A 21,852-nucleotide genomic window follows, 5' to 3' on the forward strand; every position below is an offset into this window, starting at 1 on the left:
AATGTTGCTGATCCTTCATTTATCAGAGGTGAGAAAAATTTTTCTTTTGAAATATTTACAGCTTTTAGTAATTGAGTAAAGTACATGCCTATAAACAAAATTTGGAGCATATATCTCTCTACCTGATTTCTCCAAAATTTGGAAACTAGTTGCAAGTATGCTTAACTTATAGCAATATAGTTATTTGCATAAGTATAATAAGAATCTGTTTTCTTTTGTAACAGGACATAATTGTAGACACTAGTTAGTTTACCAAGGTTTTTTACTGGAATTGAATTCTTTTAGATACAGACTCCTTTAAGGAATCAAAGTTGAATTAAAGAGCAATAAAGCGCCTTTGGAAAGCTGGCCTTATATCTTGTCTACACAGTCCCTGTACAGGTTACTGACCTATGGCAAGTAAAGAATGTCACTTTCTGACAGTCCCAGGAGCCCCAAGATTCCTTGGGACCTAGAGGTGAGGAATTCACTCCATTAATACAGGTATTTGTAGGCATAGGCTGGGCTTAAGGCATTAAAGTCAAATCTGAGATTCCCTATGGAATAAAGTTTCAGCAAAGCCAATTTTTTAAAAAAAGAAACAATTATTCTTGCCGATTTTATGCATATATTGTCAGGCCTTTATGGCCAAGTATAATAAGACTAAAACTTATTTTGCAGCTGAATTTTTCTTATGACTTATCTTTAGTGAAAATAGGACTGGAGAAAGAAAAAAATGTGTTTCAAACTATCTCAGAGACCTTTGTTTTAAGCTACACTTTAGAAAAAAGGTCTCTCAGGCAGTAAATAAATAACTATAGTACACCTGTTGTTAGATTCTAGTCTTGCCAAATATTTTTCAATTTTTATTATTTGGACTGAACTTACAGTTTGGACTGAATTCTAAAATTTTTCCTGACTACTGGTCTACAAAATAATCTATTCTCTTTTTTCTTCTATTCCTTTTTTTCCCCATTTTTCCTGATTTGAAATCACTAAAAATTAAGCTGTGCTTTCTTAAAGTCCTGCAGACTGAAGCTAGACAACTTAAACTTTAGAAGAAAATGACAGGAACCTATTTACATATATAAACCCCTTTCATACCAGCCTACTGATTCACAAACTTCGGAGTAATAATATCTATATCAATTTTCCAGTATTGCTCACTTCTTTGTTTTTGTTGTTTTTTTCCCTTCCTCTCTCTATATTCTTTCTGCAAAATGTGAGATTTCACAACCTGCTAAAAATGAGCTTTCCTAATAATGTGGGACCTACCTGTCTAGGAATAAACTGTTGTAGCCACAAGGGATGAGACATAACCTTACACCAGGGGCCCATTTTCATCTAAAATGCTTTTTCTGAAAGACTTTTAAAAGAAAAGGGGAAAACGTGAGAGAAAAATAAACCTTGGGAGGCCCAAATCACGAAGCCAAGGAAAAAGTCAACCTGGAAACTATGTCAGGCAAACTGCTTCCCATTTTATTCCTAAATGAGCTAGCTACAAAGATAAAAAGCTACATACCTCCCTCACAATTTGCCCACAGGGGAATTCCTCATGAACAAAGGACAGACAGAATTCAAAGCCATCCCACTGAGGCTCACCTGAGACATGCATATCTGATTGCTTCCTCTGACCTATTGTTTATGTAAAAATGCAGATTCACTCAGTCAGATTAAATTGTATATTCAATGGAATCAAGTACTCAAAAGAATGCCACCTTTTGTCTCTTATCTACCTATGACCTGGTGGCTCCCACCTCGAGTTGTCCCGCCCTGCCAGACCAAACCAATGTACATCTTACACATACTGAGTAATGTCTCACTTGTCCTTAAAATGTGTAAAAGCAAGCTGTACCCGGACCAACTTGGGAACACGTCAGGACCTCCTGAGGCTGCATCACAGGTGTGTCCACAGCCTTAGAGAAATAAACTTGCTAAATGTTTTGAGACCTGTCTCAGATACCTTTTGGTTTACAGAATCCTGCTTCTTTTCCTTAAGATGGGAAGAAAGAGGGGAGAGACAAAAAGAAGAACCAAATAATTAAATCCTTCAAGAGCAGTTCCCAAAATAAAATTTTATTTAATTACTCTTTGGAAACATAGAGATACAATTCACATATGTCCAATTTGTACAGTAAACTTGTCCTATTGTAATGGTGTAATTAGGAATTAATATATCTAAGAGACTAGAAAAATCACAGTCTGATTAAACATGAATTAGAAATATTGAATCCTTAAGCACTGACTCAATATTTACATTGATGTGTTATAAGAAATATTAGTACTTTCACATTTTAAAAATGCATTATAGGTCCAAGCACCACCATGGCTCATGACTGTAATTCCAGAGATTTGAGATACCAAGGTGGAAGGATCACTTGAGGCCAGGAGTTTGAGGCCAGTCTAGGCAACATAGGAAGACCCCCATCTTTACAAAAAATAGAAAATAAAAAAGTTAGCTGGGCATGGTGGTGTGAACCTGTAGTACCAGCTACTGGGGAGGTTATGGTTGGAGAAACATTCGAAGCCAGGAATTTAAAGCTGCAGTGAGCTGGGATTGCACCACCACACCCCCACCTGGATGACAGAGCGAGGCCCTATCTCTTAAATTAAAAAAAAAAAAAAAATGATAAGTCAATACTATGTTGTATTAAAAATAAGAAAATAATTCATCTTATTCTTGGAAGATAATTCCTTTGGGAAAAAAATGTGAATAACATTTTATATCCAAAATACCTTTGTAGGTTTCAGAGCTTATTAAAGAATATATATGATACACCTTTAATTTTAGGATTAGTTTATTGTTAAACTTTCAGAGCCACTCATCAACTGGTATTTAATTGATGCATGCTAAGTGAGTTAGTAAATTATATAAATGAACTTGATATACTTTAAATTTCACTTGACTCAAAATTATGACCAATGGTGACACTTTAAAATGAAGATGTTCAAACACAAACTAAATCCACCAATCAGAAGCCACAGAGCAGTCAAAAAGAAAAAAACAAACAAACAAAAAAACAAAAAAACAAAGAGAACTAAGCAGTAATTACAGCAGTCAAAACAGATTTGATTCAGAAAAAAACAATCGCAATAAGGGAAACAAAATCTCAGTATAATACTGGGCTCAATTCCAAAAACAACAAGGAAAAGTGATAATTTGTAGCCAAAATGCAGGGTGGGGATCAGCAGGATAGAAAATTACTAAGAGGAAAGACCTCAGGTAAGGCAGGTTCTGGTGAAAACAACCTAACAGTATTGTTACTGAAGGCTGGCCGGGGTGATCAGACATCTCCTGGGGGATGATGGAGGATGAGGAACCCCCAAGAGTAAATCTGAAAGAGAAGATGGGGAATTCTTGCTAAACTGACTTGCAGGTTCTTGCTAGAACTGGACTCCAAAAGGAAGGACACCTAAGCCCAGAGTTTGAAACTTAGACAAAAATAATGCACAAATGAGCCTGATTAGAGTTTGATTAGCAGAAAATCTTTGTCTCTCCTCTTGTGCATGCTAAATTAGTTAATTAACTAAATGAATATGATGTCTTTTGAGTTTAAGTAAACTCAAAATTATGGCCGATGATGAAACTTAAAGTCAAAATATTCAAAGAAAAACCAAGTATGTCATCCAGAAGCCACAGAACACAAGCATTATTCAGAAGACTAGCATGTCTTTCATAGGCAAGCATAAGGCTGACGTACCCAAATATGACTGAAATGAAGTAATTGAATAAAGACTTGAGACCAGGCATGGTGGCTCATGCCTATAATCCCAGCACTTTGGGAGGCTGAGGCGGTGGATCATAACATCAGGAGATGGAGACCATCCTGGCTAACATGGTGAAATCCCGTCTCTACTAAAAATACAAAAAATTAGCCGGGCGAGGTGGTGGGCGCCTGTAGTCCCAGATACTCGGGAGGCTGAGGCAGGAGCATGGCAAGAACCCAGGAGGCGGAGCTTGCAGTGAGCCGAGATCTCGCCACTGCACTCCAGCCTGGGCGACAGAGCGAGACCCTGTCTCAAAAAAGACTTGAAGAGCATCTAAATGCAAGATGCTAATTAAAAACATAATAGCTTTGCTGAGGATGCTGTCTGTCAAATGACTCTTGTCAAACCCCAGGCTGAGATCAGTGATACTTGACTTTCAGTCAACCCAACATCCCACTATGAAAAAAAAAACCTAGGACCAATCCTGGTTCTGTGATTACAGTGGTTCAGCTGCCTAGCACTAAGGCAAAGGGCTCGGTCTCAAGTTAGGCTAAAGTTTAAGAAGAATGACAAACACCTTTATTACTACTGGTGCATTGCACAATGATGTTCACAAAAGTATAATAACCATAATGAGGGCTATGGGTTTGCAATTAACTGTCTATTAGCAATAACCAGTGTTTCTCTTCTCTTGACCAGTCAGATGACTTTTGGGTTTTATTTCTATGATTTGCCAAAGTCATACTTACTAAATCTTCTTCTACATATGGGATTGTATTAAAGATCCAAATAGCCACTATAGTCAGACACAAACAGAAAACACCTTTGTCCAAAGGTAATAGGGACCCAATCTCATCAATTGTAACTAAGCATATTAACCAATGCTGAAGGTAAATGCCAATAAATATATATTAGCTCATCTTCAAAAGATAATGCAACAAGTATTTTCCCTGTAATCTATTTAAGGTATCTGATGCCTACAGAGATATCAGGCCTCTAAATGGAGCACTTAGGATGCAGACTGAATTTTTCCTTGGGATAGGTGACTTGTTTAAAAATCTTGTCAGAGTGTTAAGTGGCTTTTTATTTATCTTCCTAAAAAGCTATGTCCTGAAGTCTACCTTAAGAATGCACATTTTGTACCACCAGGCATGGTGGTATGTGTCTGTAGTCCCAGCTGCTTGGAAAGCTGAGGCCAGAGAATCACCTAAGGCCAGGAGTTTGAGGCTGTACTGTGCCAACATCATGCCTGTGAACAGCCACTGCACTCTAGCCTGGGCAACACAGTGAGACTCCATCTCTTTAAGAAAAAAAAAAAAAAAAAGCACATTTTATGATAGCAAAACTATGACTAAAGTCTTACATAATCAAATATCTTCCCAGCACCAATTGCCACCATTCTTTCTAACTAATGTGATATAGTACAAGATTAGAATATACTTGTGCCACAAAACAACACTAGAAACATTTATTAATGTCTTTCTTGATAATGACTTTTTTTTCCTGTCTTCTCACATACTCTTTTTACCTTTTACTTTCTGTCTTTACTGTCCTCCACCTGCCTATGGGAGGTGGAAGCTGATGAAACACATGTCTAAAAAGACTAGGGAACTCAGATCCAGAAAAGAATTGAGGCTTTATTTCCATTTGTAGTTCTATTATGGAACAGCTGAAAGATCCAAATTATTCAATCTTTAAGCATCACTTAACTCTTCAAAAATACATCAGTAATTCCTAAATCTATCTAAATTCCAGGAATGCTGGGATAATGAGTAAAATGATACGTATGAAGTGTCTGGTGTTTTTTTGAGACGGAGTCTCACTCTGTTGCCCAGGCTGGAGTGCAGTGGCGTGATCTCGGCTCACTGCAAGCTCCGCCTCTCGGATTCTCACCATTCTCCTGCCTCAGCCTCCCGAGTAGCTGGGACTAGAGGCACCCACCACCACGCCTGGATAATTTTTTGTATTTTTAGTAGAGACAGGGTTTCATGGTGTTAGCCAGGATGCTCTCAATCTCCTGATCTCATGATCTGTCCACCTCGGCCTCCCAAAGTGCTAGGATTACAGGCGTGAGCCACCGCACCCGACCCGAAGTGTTTTTTTAATAAACTATGTAAATCTAAAGTGTAGTGTTATTTCCCCTGGACTACCAATATTATTAACTCTTGCTTATTAAGGTTCATTTGCATTTATTCCAAACTATGAGAAAGATAACTGTAATAGGTATGGAGAGGATTTTTTTTGACATTTTGGGAGCCATAAAAACCAATATATATAATTCGAATAGGGGTATCTCTATAAAAATTTACAGATTGTAAACTCTTACCCTAAGAACATTAAAGAAATATTTGCCATGGATACTGATTTAGACAATACAGAGATGCTTGGGGGTAATAACAATAATCTAAGTCTTCTGTAAAGAATGTGGTTAATAAGAAAGGTGAGGTGGGAGGAGGAAGAGTTATACATAGCAAAATTTATTTTGAATTGTAGAAACTCAGAGCAAGATGTATTTACAATTGTCCCTTTATCTCCCCCAATAAACTGAGACACTGCTGGTGTTTTGCCTCCACAGAGATCACATGCTTCTCATTAAAAGGGAAGTTGGAAAGGTAAAACAACACTTCCACAGCAGAATTCAGTCAGCCCCTCCACTCTGAGACCATCTGTAGCTAAAGTCTATTTAGAAAGAGCATTACAGAGTGAAACCATTCCCATAAAGTTTATAAAATTTATCAGGGAAGAAGGGAGGGGGAAAAATAAGATAAACCAAGCCTGCAGCACACTCAGCATTAAACATTAGGTTAGCTTGCTCTCTGACCCACTTCCCAACCATGTTTCCCTGTTGCTCCAGAATCACGTAGACTGTTAAAAGATTGTAGTTCCCCCTAACTGCTCTACATGACAACTTGAACATTATTAAATGTAAGTTTTCCCATTGAGATGTATTTTAAGTCCTGCATACCAGTGAAACTACTGATGTCAGCTGGTCTAGGGACTCCATGAGGAGCTAACTCGTCTCCTTTTCCCAAATAATACAGTTTTCACATCCTAATGACTTCATCCCTTTTACCCAGACCAATCAATAACCCCAATCTTCCAGCCCGTTGTCTCTACAATCCCCTTAAAAACCTCATCCCAGAAATCCTTGAAGAGATGGATTTGAGAGTCTCCTCCCATCTCCTCACCAGGCTGCCCTACAATCAATAAACTCTTTCTCTGCTGCAAACACTGCTGTCTCAGTGTATTGCACTGTTACTGTGCAGCAAGCATATGAACCCGTTGGTCTTACAACAAAGCCACAACTAAATTTCACTTAAGTAGTGCAATTCATTTTAAGCACAATAGAGAGTAATTGAGAACACAGTAATACAAGAAAGTGATATTAAGTAAGCCTATACCTAGCATTTTTTCTAGATTGAAGGTCACAACCTATTAGTGAGTCATGAAGTAAATTTGATTGCTTGTAATAAGACTTTTAAAAAGCCCATAAAATAGACTATAATAGTGTAGAATAGGATAGAATAAAATAGGTAGGATAGAATAAGAAATACCAGAGTGTCATTGCATGAATAAGGGTGAGTATTATTTTATGAACCTTTTCTATCAGTTATATATTTGTATGTGTATGTCTACTGAGTAACAGTATAAAATGTATTTTTAGCTGTGGAATGGATTAAATCACTTGAATACACAAAAACTTTGGAGGCTGATACACTTGGGTTTTAAATCCTAAGGGCAGCCACTTTCTAATTAATTAGCCTTAGCAAGTTACTTAATCTCTTTAATCTCTTCAGCAACAAGAAGAGAATTCTTATAGTCTGAGGATTCCTTAAATAATGTCTGTAAATACCTAAACTACTGGACTAAGTAATTTAATTTTCTAGATTAGGATCAACAGGCCTAGAATCTGGTTTCTCAATGTAGTAGCAATGTGATCTTGCCCAAACTATTTCACTTCACTGTGCTTTAGTTTTGTTTGTATTTTTAACTGTAAAATATGGGCAATAAAGCAATTATCTCATAGGTCCCTTGTGAAATTTTGGTGAAATAACACATATAAAACACTCAGCATAATGCTTATGAAAGGATTCAGGACATGCTACCCCAAAATATGCCACTTTGGCATATTAGTTATTTTGAGTTGAGAGTGATTGAAGATGCAAGAAGGGCACTCTGCTTTCTTCCTTTCTGCCAAAAAAAAGACATCAAATTTCCCATGTACAGGGAACCTCTCTGTATTAGGAAGAAGAGAACATTCTCTTTTTAAATCTTTAATTGACAAATAATAATTGTACCTATTTACAGGGTACAGTGTGTATTTCAATACACGTATACAATGCATAATAACCAAATAAGGGTAATTAGTGCATCTGTCATCTAATTCATCATTTATATTATGAACAATCAAAATCTTCTCTTCTAGCTATTTGAAAGCATACAACAAATTATTGTTAACTATAGTCACAATAAATTGTTAACTATAGTGCTATAAAACACTAGAACTTATTCCTCCTGCCATGCTGTAATTTTGTATCCATTTACCAACCTCTGCCTATTCCCCCTCCCTTCTCTTCCCAGCTTCTAGTAATCAGTATTCTACTCTCTGCTTCTATAAGATCAGCTTTTCCAGCTTCCACATATAAGTGAGAACATGCAGTATTTATCTTTCTTTGCTTAGTTTATTTCACTTAATGTCCTCCAGGCTCATCCATGTAGCAGCAAATGACAGGATTTCAATCTTTTTGTGGCTGGCTGAATTGTATTCCATTAGGTTTATATACCATATTTTCTCAGGTTGATTCCATATCTTAGCTGTTGTGAATAGTGTCACAATAAACATGCGAGTGAGGATACCTCTTTAACACACTGATTTCCTTTCCTTTGGATATATAGCCAGTAGTGGGAGTTCCGGGTAATATGAGAGTTCCAATTTTTAGTTTTTTGAGGAAACTCCTACTGTTTTCCATAATGGCTATACTAATTTACATTCCCACCAACAAGACGTGAGTCCTCTTTTCTCCATATCCCCACCAGCATTTGTTATTTTGTGTCTTTTTGATAATTGCCATTCTAACTGGAGTGAGATGATATCTAATTGTGATTTTGACTTGCAATTCCCTGATGATTAGTAATGTTGAGCATGTTTTATATACAGTTATGCATCTCTTAATAACAAGGATATGTTCTTTAAAATGCATTTGTAGGTAATTTCCTCATTGTGGGAACATCATAGAGTATACTTACACAAACCTAGATGACACAACCTATTACACACCTAAACCATGTGGTATAACCTGTTGTTCCCAGAGTATAAATCTGTATAACATATTACTGTACTGAATACTGTAAGGAATTGTAACACAATGGTAAGTATTCGTGTATCTAAACATACTTAAACATAGAAAAAAAGGAAGTCATTGCACTATGACAGTACAATGACTATAACATCATTAGATGACAGGAATTTTGCTATAATCTTATGGCACCACAATGGCATATACATATATATATCTATCATTGACCAAAACATTATTATACAGAGTATGACTATACTTCTTGGCCATTTGTATGTCTTCTTTTGAGAAATGTCTATTCAGATTATTTGCCTACTTTTTAATCAAATGATGTATGTATTTATTATTCATTGATGAGTTGTTTGAGTTCCTTGTATATTCCAGATGTTAATCCCTTGTTGGATGAATAGTTTGCAAAGTCTTTCTCATAAGAAGAGAACATTCTTATGAAGACTGGGAGTCAGTGCTCAAATGGATCTGTACAAACAATCCTATTAAAATAATTCTTCCATTAGTTCCCCAATATATTTCCTAGTCATTTTCTACAAATTACTACTCCTAGAAGGTTAAACCCCTTTCCCTTTTTGTCACTTCTCCACAATTTATCATTTTTGTTTTAAAAGTATGCAAGCTCTCTATTCTAATTGTTTCTTTGCATTTTCACTTTTTTCTATAAAGGCTTCAATGTGCATGTAAAAATAATAAATAAAAATTGTTTGCTATTCTCAACTAACACAGGAACAGAAAACCAAACACCCCATGTTCTCACTCATAAGTGGGAGTTGAACAATGAGAACACATGGACACAGGGAGGGGAACATCACACACCAGGGCCTGTCGGGGGTGGGGAACAAGGGGAGGGAGACCTTTAGGACAAATACCTAATGCATGCAAGGCTTAAAACCTAGATATCAAGCTGATAGGTGCAGCAAACCACCATGGCACATGTGTATCTATGTAACAAACCTACACATTCTGCACATGTATCCCGGAACTTAAAGTTAAATTTTAAAAAATATATAATAAATAATATTTTAAAAATTGTTTGCTATTCTCTTGTTAATCTGTGTTTTTGTCAGTTCAATTCATGAGCCTCAGCCACAGAATTTCAGGAGTAAAGTTACTTTTCTTTCCCTACAGTTCTGGCAATGAGAATGGGATATCATTGGCTGGGACACCCTGCACACTCCAGAGGTTACCACTGAGATCTTGGGAGCACCCAGCAAAGTTAGCAAAAGGTAAATAAACATTTTTACCACATCAACCTGGACATTTTCAACCTGGACTCCTTGTGATTTTTATTTGAAGTACTCTTGGTTTTAATTCATCCTTTCCCTCCCAGAGATGGTCATTGTTTTCCTATGTCTGTCTTTTGTGTAATTTTTCATATGGAAGGGAATCACAGGCGTATGTCCTATACGCATATTGTTAAAACTGGCTTTATAGACTGATGGGTTTACTGTCCTCATTGGGCAGGTGTTTGGACAAACTTTGCTGTGGGTCATCAATTTTTAAAAAAAGATGAAATTCTCCTTTCATCACTTTTTTTTTTTTCTGAGATCTTGGCTTCTAACCAGTGAGGATATGCTCTTTGGTTTCTGCCAGCTGATGGGTACAAGTTATCAGGGATGCATCAAGTGGCTAAGGCTTAGCATAAGGCTAAGAACCCTAGACATTGGAGGGTATGCTGAAAAATCAATTGGAGAAAAGCAGATTAATTGGGGAAAAAAGGCATGCAAATCTATTTAATGTGTACATACAGGAGCCTTCAGAATGAAGTCCCAAAGATGGAGAGGAAATTGTCTATTTTTACGCTTCAGTTCAGCAAAGTATGAACAGCCATATAGTAATATGACTGGACAAAAAGGGTAGGATCTAATGCTAATAGACTGAGGGAGAGAAATCCAGCCAGGCCTACCTGTCTAGATTTTTCCTGGCCTCTCTGTGCATGCATTCTTTCCTTCTAGGTAAGGGACAGGAATTTCTCTGGAATGGGGGTCTTATGACCTACAGTCAAACAAGGTAGGTCACATAATTTCTTTATGGCCAGTTTTTATATAGAAAGACAGAGGGAAAGTTAGAGTAATATTTTTAGGTTTTATGGCTGACTTGGGAAAAGGGGGTTCTGATATCTATGACCTGTTCAGGGGAAGAGAAATTCTAGTTTTTATGGCTAGCCTTGGAGGCAAATGGGACTGAGAGACAGGAGGGCAGAAGAAGGTCAGATAAAAACTTTTGCTTCTGAGGCCTTCATTATGGGGTATTACTTTCTGAGTCCCAACAAAATGAAGTGTGCAAGCAGCATTTTCATTGTCCAACCATGCCAGCTTTCAAGAGAGTTTGTTTTAATGAGAGGTCAGTATGGCAGATGCACTTGAGAGTAATGACTTAAGAACACCCTGACAATGACCCTGTGGTCTAAGAATCCAGGAGTAGCCAACCCAGAGTTTCACTCCTTAGCTAGGAAGGACATCTGAACCCCTGGCCCATCCCTTAGAATACAGGCCATACAGGGAATCAAGGCCCTTTGCTTTGGGTTAGATGGAGCTTGCTAGGTGGCAGGTGCTAAATAAAAATGTTATATAATCTGCATGCTTTTTACAAATGGGAGTGGTTCTCTTGTCCAGCTCTCCATGACCAGACCATCCTTGTATGTAAGTTCCCCCAGTAAATCCTATATCTCATTTGCTCTCAAGGTCCCACTCTATATGGAGTCTTTGTTGTCTCTACCCTTATTGCTTTGCCAGTGCGGGAAGTCCCATCCAGCATCACCTGTCCAATATCACAGATTAGAGAATCTGTAATTGGATGCATCTCACTTGTAGAGGACACCACAGACACTAATTTTCACAAACAGTATTCTTACTGCCTGTGACCATGAGGGTTTTTGCTTTCTTAAGCTATTTTGGGGAGTGTTTTTTGGATCATTGGAGCCGCATCTTCTGCACCTCTTTGGGGATACCTCTTGAATTCATGATAAAAATGTATTCTAAGCCTGGAAAGTTACCTCCAGTTTTTTCATGAAAAGATTTATTGGATTGAGTTGCTGTTAGAATGGATATATGCTTGGAGATCCTATTTGCAATGGCTACACGATGAATTCATGGATTTAGAAAAACTTTTAGAAAAGATTTTTAGAGAACTCTCATCCTAAACAAATGATTTTTTGGTACCTATGGGAAGTTGAAATTGGAAGTAGGACAAAAAAGAGCATTATGGCTAGGCTTAGAGATTCCCTCAAGATTAAGAACAGAAATCAGACTTAGAACAAAAGTTAAAAATCTACGTCTACTGTACATGTCCCTTTCCCCTGCAACTGTGCTCTTCTTTACTCTCAATTCCCTATCCCTAACCTTCCAGAAGGTATTTTGAATCTCCAGACCCTGACTTATGTTTCTCTTCCTCAAATCCAGCCCAGACTCCTAAGCAAATTCCTATAATCCCTGAAGCTCCTCTGACTTCTAAAAAAAAAAACAGTCCCTAAACACCCAGCTTCCTTCTTTAAATTCTTTTTCCCTGAAAGAATAGCAGAAAGCACTCTGGCCTAATCTCCAGGCCAGGGAATACAAGTTACTTATGTAAATGCTGATAGTCAGAAAATAACTTTGTCAGAGGCCTCAGGGATACACAGCAGGGCTCATTTCATTGTCCCTTATAATTCCATCTACTTTCTGGGTCGATATAATCAGATCCCATCAGCTGTAAGTCTTCCCATGAAATTCCTTTTGTGGATGTATCCTTAATGCCCATGGCAAAGAATTCATGTCCTCTGGACAGCAGCAGATCTTTTAAAATAAAAAGTCGTTTTATACCACACCCCACCCCACCCCCAAAATACACACCTTTCAGAAGATCCTATCAAACTTCGAGAGAAGTTAGAAAAGTTAGTGACAATATACAACTCCCCTCATAGGGATTTTGATTGGCTCTTCCTACCCAGGGTGATACTGTGGTTACCAGACAAGCCAGACAACCCCCTAGGGACAACTACCTCTCCCCAGCAGCAAACACACATAAAGAAAACAGGTAGCCAGAACTTCTCCCAGGCCTTCCTGCAAATGACCAGGAAATGACTCAGCTGGCAGCTGATATTTAGGGCCTCATAAAAGTGGTAGTAGAGACCTTTCCCACCAAAGTGAATTGGTCTAAGGTTGAAAAGTACACTCAGAAAGAAAAGGATGCCAAGGTTTTTGTAGAATGCTGTATACAGACTTTCCAAAGGCATGCTGCATTTAACCTCAAAGCCCCAGAACATAAAAATCTTATTTTTCCACCTTTATTGGAAATCCTCTGTCTGGAATAAGGAAGCAAATCCACAGTCACTTTTTTGTCTGGGCAGGACAGTCTCTTCAATATTATGATTGAAGCTTCTACCCCATTCATTGAAAAAAAGGCTTGCAGGAAAACAGGAGGGGGGAAAATTAACATCAACTGTCCTTGCCTTGCAAATTTAGTCTTTATAAAAACACACCTATGACTCTAGGGGCAATTCAAGTCCCACCCATTTTTCTTACCAGCCCCAGAGCCTCCCCTATTCATTTCAAGATGTTTGCAGGCACTATATACAAAGCCAGACATTGAAAAAAACAATTGTCCTGCACTTAAAAGAAAGGAACGCTTAAACAATCTCTCCAGACCCCAACTTCCTCAGAGGATCCATTTTTCTCTTTCTGAGAGAGGAAGCATATCCTCCATCCTTAAAATAGAAGATCAAGAACTGAATTTTTAAATTGACACTGATGTGACTTTCTCTCCTACTGGCTCAAAGTATTCATCTCTATCTATCATCTCTAATTCTATTCATCTGTTGGAACTCCAGGGAAGCCTGTTTCATTGCCTACATCTTAGGCCACCCAATATTTGTAGGTCCTCTTAACATCCATCATGCCTTTCTAGTTTCTGACTTCTTACTAGCAAACCTGTTAGGAAGAGGTTTGTTATGTAAATGTAATGCCACCATAGAGTATAATTATAAAGATGTTTTTTATTTTCCTACCTTCAGACCAAACCTCAAGCTTCCTACCTTCCCTAATGGAAACCCATATCAATTTAAAATCTTCTGAAGAGGATGCAGACCTAAAAGATATCCCACTTAGTAATTGGGCCTCACATATAAATGAGATTGGATAGCTACTGAGTGCACAGTCAATGGGCGTTACCTGGAAGAGTAATAAACCTTTCCTTTAAGTAGCCCAATACTCTCTCTTTCAAGATGAAAAATAAGGAATTGAACCTATAATCGACTATTTTATAGCAGGGTTTTCTTATACCTTCTTACCCTGCAATACCCTAATCTTGCCAATAATAAAAGTAAAATTTGATTTAGAGGGGAATCAAATCCATAGATTTGTACAAGATCTAAGAGTCATAAACTCTTATAATGCCCCATCACCCCATAATTCCTAATCCAGCCACTATTCTGACCTCAGTTCCTGCTGATGTAGTCTGGTTTATAGTAATTAACCTCTGGTCAGCTTTCTTTTTAATTCCATTACTCTGGGACTCAAAATTTATCTTTGCATTTATGTTTAGAGGAAGGCAATCTACATAGATGCATACCTCATAGATATTATGAGTTCCCCTCAATATTTTTCTAAGTCTGTAAAACCAATTTCAACCCTGTAGCTTTTACTCAAGGCTTCACTCTTTTTCAATACATTAATAACCTCTTTCTTTATAGCCAAACTAAACAGAGTGATCTTATAGACTCCCTCATTCTCCTAAAATAACTAGCTGAATGAGGCCTTAAATCCTTCATATCTCAACGTCAGTGGATGCAAACAACTGTTACCTGCTTAGGACATGAGATATCTCAGGGCACTAAAAACAGCACAAAATGCCTTGAATCAGCCTTGCCCATCTCTCTCCCAAAAACAGAAAGCAGCTGCATAAATTCCTAGGGGCAGCTAACTATTGTCACCAATGAATTCCTGCTTTTGCTGCCCATGCTAAACCTCTATAGATGCCCTCGTCCTGATGCTACTTCAGAGTTCATTTCCTGGCTCTTGGAGCCATTGAGCTGCAAAGCCTGAAAATGAGCACTTCTCACATAGCCAGCTTTTGGCTTACCCAACTTTGGCAAACCGTTTCACCTATACTACCATGAAAAGAATAGGATTGTTTGGGGTATTCAGAACAACCTCTTGCCTCTTGGATATGAGGACTAAGCTCTGATTTTTTTATCTTACCCAAATTTCTAACTAAGGGGTCTAGGGAGATATGCCCTACAAACTGTAAATTCTCATCAGATGGGTTTTATTGGACCCTATATATTGTGGCTTACTTTTCAATCTGACTCTGGCATAACATTATGAGACAAGGAAAAAAAATGTTTAACCCCAAGATATATTTCCTTGCCATACCTTAAAATTGCCCTGCAAAGTGTCTTGTGGGAAGAATCCACATTCTATAGAGAATCCCTTTCCCTTTTGTTTTCCTTTCTTTCTTCCCAGATCCAGGAGATAATCAACTAAGAGCCAGGCACACTTTTAAGTCCTATAAAAAAACTATTCACAACCTGGTCTCTCTAAAATCTGCTATCTAAGAGCTTCCCCTGCACAATAAAACTTGGCGTCCATAATCCTTTATCTTTAACCTGAACATTCCTCTCTGCCGATCCCAGGTCTTCAGACAACCTCAACGAATTGTCAGCCAGAAAATCTTTAAATTTACCTATAGGCTGGAAGCCCCCACTTTGAGTTTCCTGCTTTTCTAAACCAAACCAATGTATTTCTTAAATGTATTTGATTAATGTCTCATGCCTTCCTAAAATACATAAAACCAAGCTGTACAAATAAGGGAGGAGACCACCCCTCATATTGTCTTATGCCCAATTTCTGCCTCCAAAGAAAGAAAAAGTAAAAACTAAAAGGCAGAAATGAAATCCACAGGCAGACAGCCCGGCGTCACGCCCTGGGTCTGGTTAAAGATTGACCCCCTGACCTAACTGGTTATGTTATCTATAGATTCCAGCCATTGTGTGAAAAAGCACTGTGAAAATCCCTGTCCTGTTCTGTTTCAGCACCCAGTCACATACCCACTGCTTGCTCAATCAATCATGACCCCCTCACGCGGACCCCCTTAGAGTTGTAAGCCCTTAAAAGGAATAGGAATTACTCACTCGGGGAGCTCAGTTTTTGGAGACATGAGTCTTGCCAAAGCTCCTGGTTGAATAAAGCCCTTCCTTCTTTAACTCAGTATCTGAGGGGTTTTGTCTGTGGCTTGTCCTGCTACACCCCAACCACCTTGGACACACGTTCTCAGGACCTCCTGAGGACTGTGTCACTGGCCATGATCACTCATATTTGGCTCAGAATAAATCTCTTCAAATATTTTACAGTTTGACTCTTTTCATCAACGGATATCCTATACTATATTACTTGTAAAACAGAAAGTATCAGAGACAGGTCTCAATCAATTTAGAAGGTTATTTTGCCAAAGTTAAGCATATGCCCAGAAGAAATAAACATGGAATCACAGAAACAGTCTGTGGTCCATACCTTTTTCCAAAAATGAATTTGAGGGCCTCAGTATTTAAAGGGGAAAGGCAGGCCATTGTGGAAAGAAGGAAGGTATGATAATCCACATGTTGCAAGGAAAAGAAGTAGGTAGAGAATAGTTAATTATGTATTTATCCAGCGCTCAGTAAATCTGCACTTTACATAAGATAAGGTGAACACAGAGTAACTACCTGTGGAGTTATTTAACATTTGATCTCTAACTATCTGCTTAGGAACAAAAGAAAAGGCAGTTTCTTGCACAACTCACATTTCAGCTTAATTTTTTTTTCCTTTTGTCATGGTAAATTGGGGTCCTGAGTTTTTATTTTCCTTTCACATTCTCAAGTCAATTAGACTCTATGGCATCAGGCATGTCCCCATTCCTGCGTGAACTAGTCACAGCTGGTACCTTAGTTGGCAAATTCAGTGTTCTTACATTAGGTTCCCTTCTTTACCTCCACATTCCCCATTCCCCCATTCTGTGTCCATTCTCTTATGAATTAATAAGACACTACACCCCTCAACACAGTAGCAGACCAGCTATACACAGGCCCTATTAACAAATTCCTTCATTGTAACACTTTTTTTTTTTTTTTTTGAGACAGAGTCTCATTCTGTAACCAAGGCGGGAGTGCAGTGGCGCGATCTCGGTTCACTGCAACCTCTGTCTCCCAGGTTCAAGAGACACCATGACAGTGGTAAAGAAATTAACAACTGAGGTTATTCCTCATCTTGGCATTTCTTTATAGATCGAATCAGACCAAGAAGCTCATTTTTTAGTAGAAATAACTCCCTCCCAAAATCTCTGGATTACTCATTAAAATTTCTTACTTCATACCATCCTCAATCATCAGGGCAAGTAGAACATAAAAATCTAGATGTAAAAAGAACTTATAGGAGAAAATCCATCAAGCCATCTCTTTCAACCAGGAGATCAAGTATACATCAAGATTTTTAGAAAAAGTGTGTACTGTTACCTTGCTAGGAAGGACTTTATGAAGTACTGCTAACCACCTACACTGCTATCACACTGTCTGAATTCATGTGAGCCACATCAAGGTAGAGCCAGTCATCACTCTCAGGACAACTGAAAGACCATCCCTACAGGTGACCTCATAGTAAGGATTTCAGAGCCAAGGCTCTAGAAGCAAGATGACACCACAAAGCAAACAGCTTTCCTCAAGATCACAGATCAAAAAACTTTGCTTTCATCTCTTTTCCCCCTTTAACTTTCTCACCTTCCTGGTGTGTGGGGGGAGTAAAGGGAGGATCTTTTTCAACAAAACCTCCCATTTATTGAGAAGCTCACTGAAGACTACTTGTCTCAATCTATCCTATTCTCTCTCTGATCCTCCACTATGGGCTTTCTTTCAAATGCTGCCTCTTTCATATTAACCTCATTCTTTTCTTCATGGGTTTCACACAAACCTGACACCACCCTTGCACGAGTTTCTCAAACCTTGATCATGTCAACTAAACAATATAATTATTGCTTATGTCAACATCCGGATAGCATGAACAAACCTGAATTAGTTTTTATTCCTGTCCATGGGGTACCAGGTAGACCAACTATGGAAGATAAATTAATGAAAGAGTATGGTATCCATGGCCAGAAAAACAATGTCACTCTACCTTTACTTCTGGTGAGTTCATCGGGCAAGGAAAAACCTCTGTGCACACTCAAGAATTGTCCCTTGCTCAAGCAAAGATGTTGGAAAAAAAAAAAAAAACTTTTCCAATTAAAAACAAATATGGTACTGATCTCTTCCCAAGTAACCAGCCAAGACAATATTGCAATCAAACTCTGTAGTTTGACTCCATACACCACATCCTCAAACCCTTCATGGAGGTCATAATGAGGCAGGAGAATAGGGTCAGGAGACAAGAAGCCTGAGGACAAACTGTGGCTGACTTCTTGGAATTGGACCAAAAGGAAAACCCCACCTCTCCATGCCCAAGTGAAAAGGGGCCAGAGTTCCTGCCCTCTACAAAACCCTCCTCCCCTACCTCACAAATGAGAATTGCCTCTGATTGGTTGTGGACCAACCTCCACTTCAGCCTCTGATTGGTCTCAAACCAAGCCTCCACTTCAGTCTCTGATTGGTCACAGGCCAATCCTTCATTTGCATAGGGTATAAACAATTGGAGGCCTCTAAAGGGTACTTAGGGATGTTACCAAATTCTTTTAGTTTAATTTGAAACCCTGAAGAACATTGCAATGAGGCTCTTGAGCCACTTGCTCAAGCTTGCTCCTACTCTGTGGAGGCTACTTTCACTTCAATAAATCTGTGCTTTTGTTGCTTCGTTCTTTTGTTGCTTTGTTTGCGTGTTTTGTTCAATTCTTTGTTCAACACTCCAAGAACCTGGAAAACTCTCAGTCAAGACTTTCCATCCGATAACAATAAGTGATTCTAGAACTACCTTTTATAGCACAAAGTTTTGCCAAATCACCAAATGTGTTGGCTGGTTCATAGGCCACTCTTGCACAACCTGGGTGGGGTAGCTCAGCTGCTCTCCTGATTAGGCTCCTTAACACCGGAAATTGTATATAAATAGATCAAAAATCTGGATTAACTTGGTCAGGTGACAAAATCAAGACTTTTAGCTGCCAAAGCCAGATTGCAGGTCTCCTATGTCAAATATTTCACGACATTTTCTGCTTTTACACACTGACAGAGGCACATGAAAATGAAGGTGTGGAGACATCAATACGACCAATAACAACAGTTGTGGAACACACTAGATCTGGAGGATTACAGGTTCCACTTTTTGTTCATGAACAACACTGATCATTTTATCTTGTGTGGTTGATGAAAATGCTGCCTCTTTGTGAGTCAGTTGGTACAAATATTGCCTGATTTATACCTTTGAACAAAAAAGATTAACATTCTCCATAAGATAATGAAGCTCAACCATTTTATTAGACTGACCTATTCCCACAGTTGGGAGATTGGTTTAACGGGATATGGAGAAATGTGCTTAGGTTTGCACTTTTCTGGTTATTCATTCTCATTCTAAGCTGTATATTCTTCTTTTGAAGATCTATCACTCAGCTACTAAACTGATTCTTCTCTCCATAGCCATTAATTCAGATTTTATTATGAGAAACTTATGGTAAAGTTTCAGATGGGGAAATGAAGGAATTCAGAACATGCTACCCCAAAATATGCTACTTTGGTATGTGGATTATTTTTATTATTTTATTTTATTTTATTTTTTGAGACGGAGTATCACTTTGTTGCTCAGGCTGGAGTGCAGTCGTGTAATCTTGGCTCACCACAATCTCCGCATCCTGGATTCAAGCCATTCTCTTGCCTCAACTTCCCAGGTAGCTGGGATTGCAGGCACGCACCACTGCACCCAGCTAATTTTTGTATTTTTAGTAGAGAAGGGGTTTCGCCATGTTGGCCAGGCTTGTCTTGAACTCCTGACCTCAGATAATCCACCCTCCTTGGCATTCCAGAGTGCTGCTATTACAGGCATGAGTCACTGTGCCCAGCCCAGCATGTTGATTTTTTTGGGTTGAAGGTGATTGAGCAACAGCAGAGGCAAGAAGGTCTCTCTGACTTTCCTCTTTCTGCCTCAGGTACGACACAAAATTTTCCATGTGAAAGAGGCTCTTCCTGTTTCAGGAAGAGAACATTCTTATCACTGGAGACTGGGGGTCAATACTGAAATGGATCAGAACAAACAAAACTACTAAAATATTCCTTATCTTCCATTAGATTTTCCTGTGTATTTTCTGTCACTTTCCCACAAATTACCGCCTCTAGAAGCTTAAACTCTTTTCCTTTGTTTTATCATTTCCCCACAATTTAGCATTCTTTGTTTAAAAAGTATATAAGCTCTTGGCCTGAGTTGCTTTTTTGGCTCTTCATTTTTCTTATAAAGGCTTATGTGTGCAGTAAAAATATTAAATATAATGTATATGCTTTTATTTTCTTAATCTGTCTTTTGTCACCTCAATTCATGGGCCCCAGCCCCAGAACTTAGAGAGTAATTTTGTCTTTATACCTGGCAAAAAGAAGGTATTCCATAAATGTAAGTTGTTCCTGTTATTATTATTAATAATATTGTCCCCTGTGACCATCCACTCCTGTATGAAAGGCAGTAAAAAGTATCAAAAAAGAAGGGCCACACCCAGGACCATTTAATAATTCACAGAACTGCTAACATTAAAACTTTCCTGAGAAGTTAAGAGACAAAAAGTAACCAAAATATGTGAACTATGAAGGAATTGTTCTGGTGGAAATGAAGTACTCAACAAATTTATACTGCAGTGGAGCCAGATCTGATGATGGTGCTGTGCCTCAATGACGGTGAGTATCACTACATATGTGCTTCTGAGAAGGAACCTACTCAAGGAAGTCTTCATGGATCATGATTCTATCAGCATGTCAGATTAACCCAAGCCTTAGTGTACACTGCATTATTTTGACTACCTCTTTGCAACTTTGTAAGGGAGTCGACTAAAAATATTCTCTATTTAAACTCAGACTTCAAGCTTCCTTCCCTCAACCCAGTTGAAATATTTTTCTGACTTATAAAGTGTGATTTATCTGGAAAGTTTTCAGTCTTTTAAACTGAATTAATGGAATAAGTACATAACATTTAAGTAAGTGACATTTAAAACAAGTAGTGGCAAAGCACATTATTAATATAGAATCCAGATATTTTTGCAGTTTTTGGTAGTTACACATTAGTCTGACCAAACAGGCTGGTTGTACTTTCATTGCACAAAATGGGAGGCAGAACAGTTACCAAAAATCAAACAAGCAATAGTTAACAAGATTATTTCTCAGTACCAAACTCATACCAACTTACTTTAGCTATTAGCATGTTTGTTACATCTATAAGTTACGAGCAACATTAATAACAAGTATTGCTTTTATTGCTATTATTAAAAAATATCTAAACATCTAACATATAACATATATCATAAATGTATGGCGCATGCCCTCCAAAAAGAAAATTAACTGTAACTTCAGCTTTTTAATGACATTACAAAGATGTATTAATATTTGTAGTTCTCTCTGCCCCCCTACACCATCCCATGATAACCTAAGCATATTAACACTTATGAACGAGAAGACCAGGTAATTGTGTTTGCCTCCTTACCAAGAACAGAGGAAAATAGGAGTGCTCTATGATTCTCACCTGAGACAAGAGAAACAGGAACTCAATGCTAAAGCAACAGGCGACTGAGCATCTGAGTAGTTGATGACAAGGTAACAATGTCCCTGATACTCATCAACTAGCACAAGGCACAGAAAAAGAAGGAACTTTGAGGGAATCAGCTATAAACAATACCCAACAAGGCCAGGCCTGGTGGTGGCTCATGCTTGTAATCCCAGCACTTTGGGAGGCTA

The 21,852-nt window shown here is 38.2% G+C and overlaps 1 protein-coding gene across 2 annotated transcripts in view; it reads right to left on the reverse strand.

The window, feature by feature from the left end:
- Positions 1-17,868, reverse strand: part of SPAM1 (sperm adhesion molecule 1) — a 35,960-nt gene extending 18,092 nt beyond the window's left edge. For both annotated transcript variants that reach the window (XM_033193559.1, XM_033193561.1), the window contains exon 1: positions 17,461-17,868. The gene's annotated coding sequence lies outside the window, so the exon portion shown is untranslated. The remainder of the gene's footprint in view (positions 1-17,460) is intronic.
- Between the last annotated feature and the right edge of the window lie 3,984 nt (positions 17,869-21,852).

The sequence above is a fragment of the Trachypithecus francoisi genome, unplaced genomic scaffold, assembly GCF_009764315.1.
Source record: "Trachypithecus francoisi isolate TF-2019V2 unplaced genomic scaffold, Tfra_2.0 Lachesis_group4, whole genome shotgun sequence".
In the NCBI taxonomy this organism is placed as follows: Eukaryota; Metazoa; Chordata; class Mammalia; order Primates; family Cercopithecidae; genus Trachypithecus; species Trachypithecus francoisi.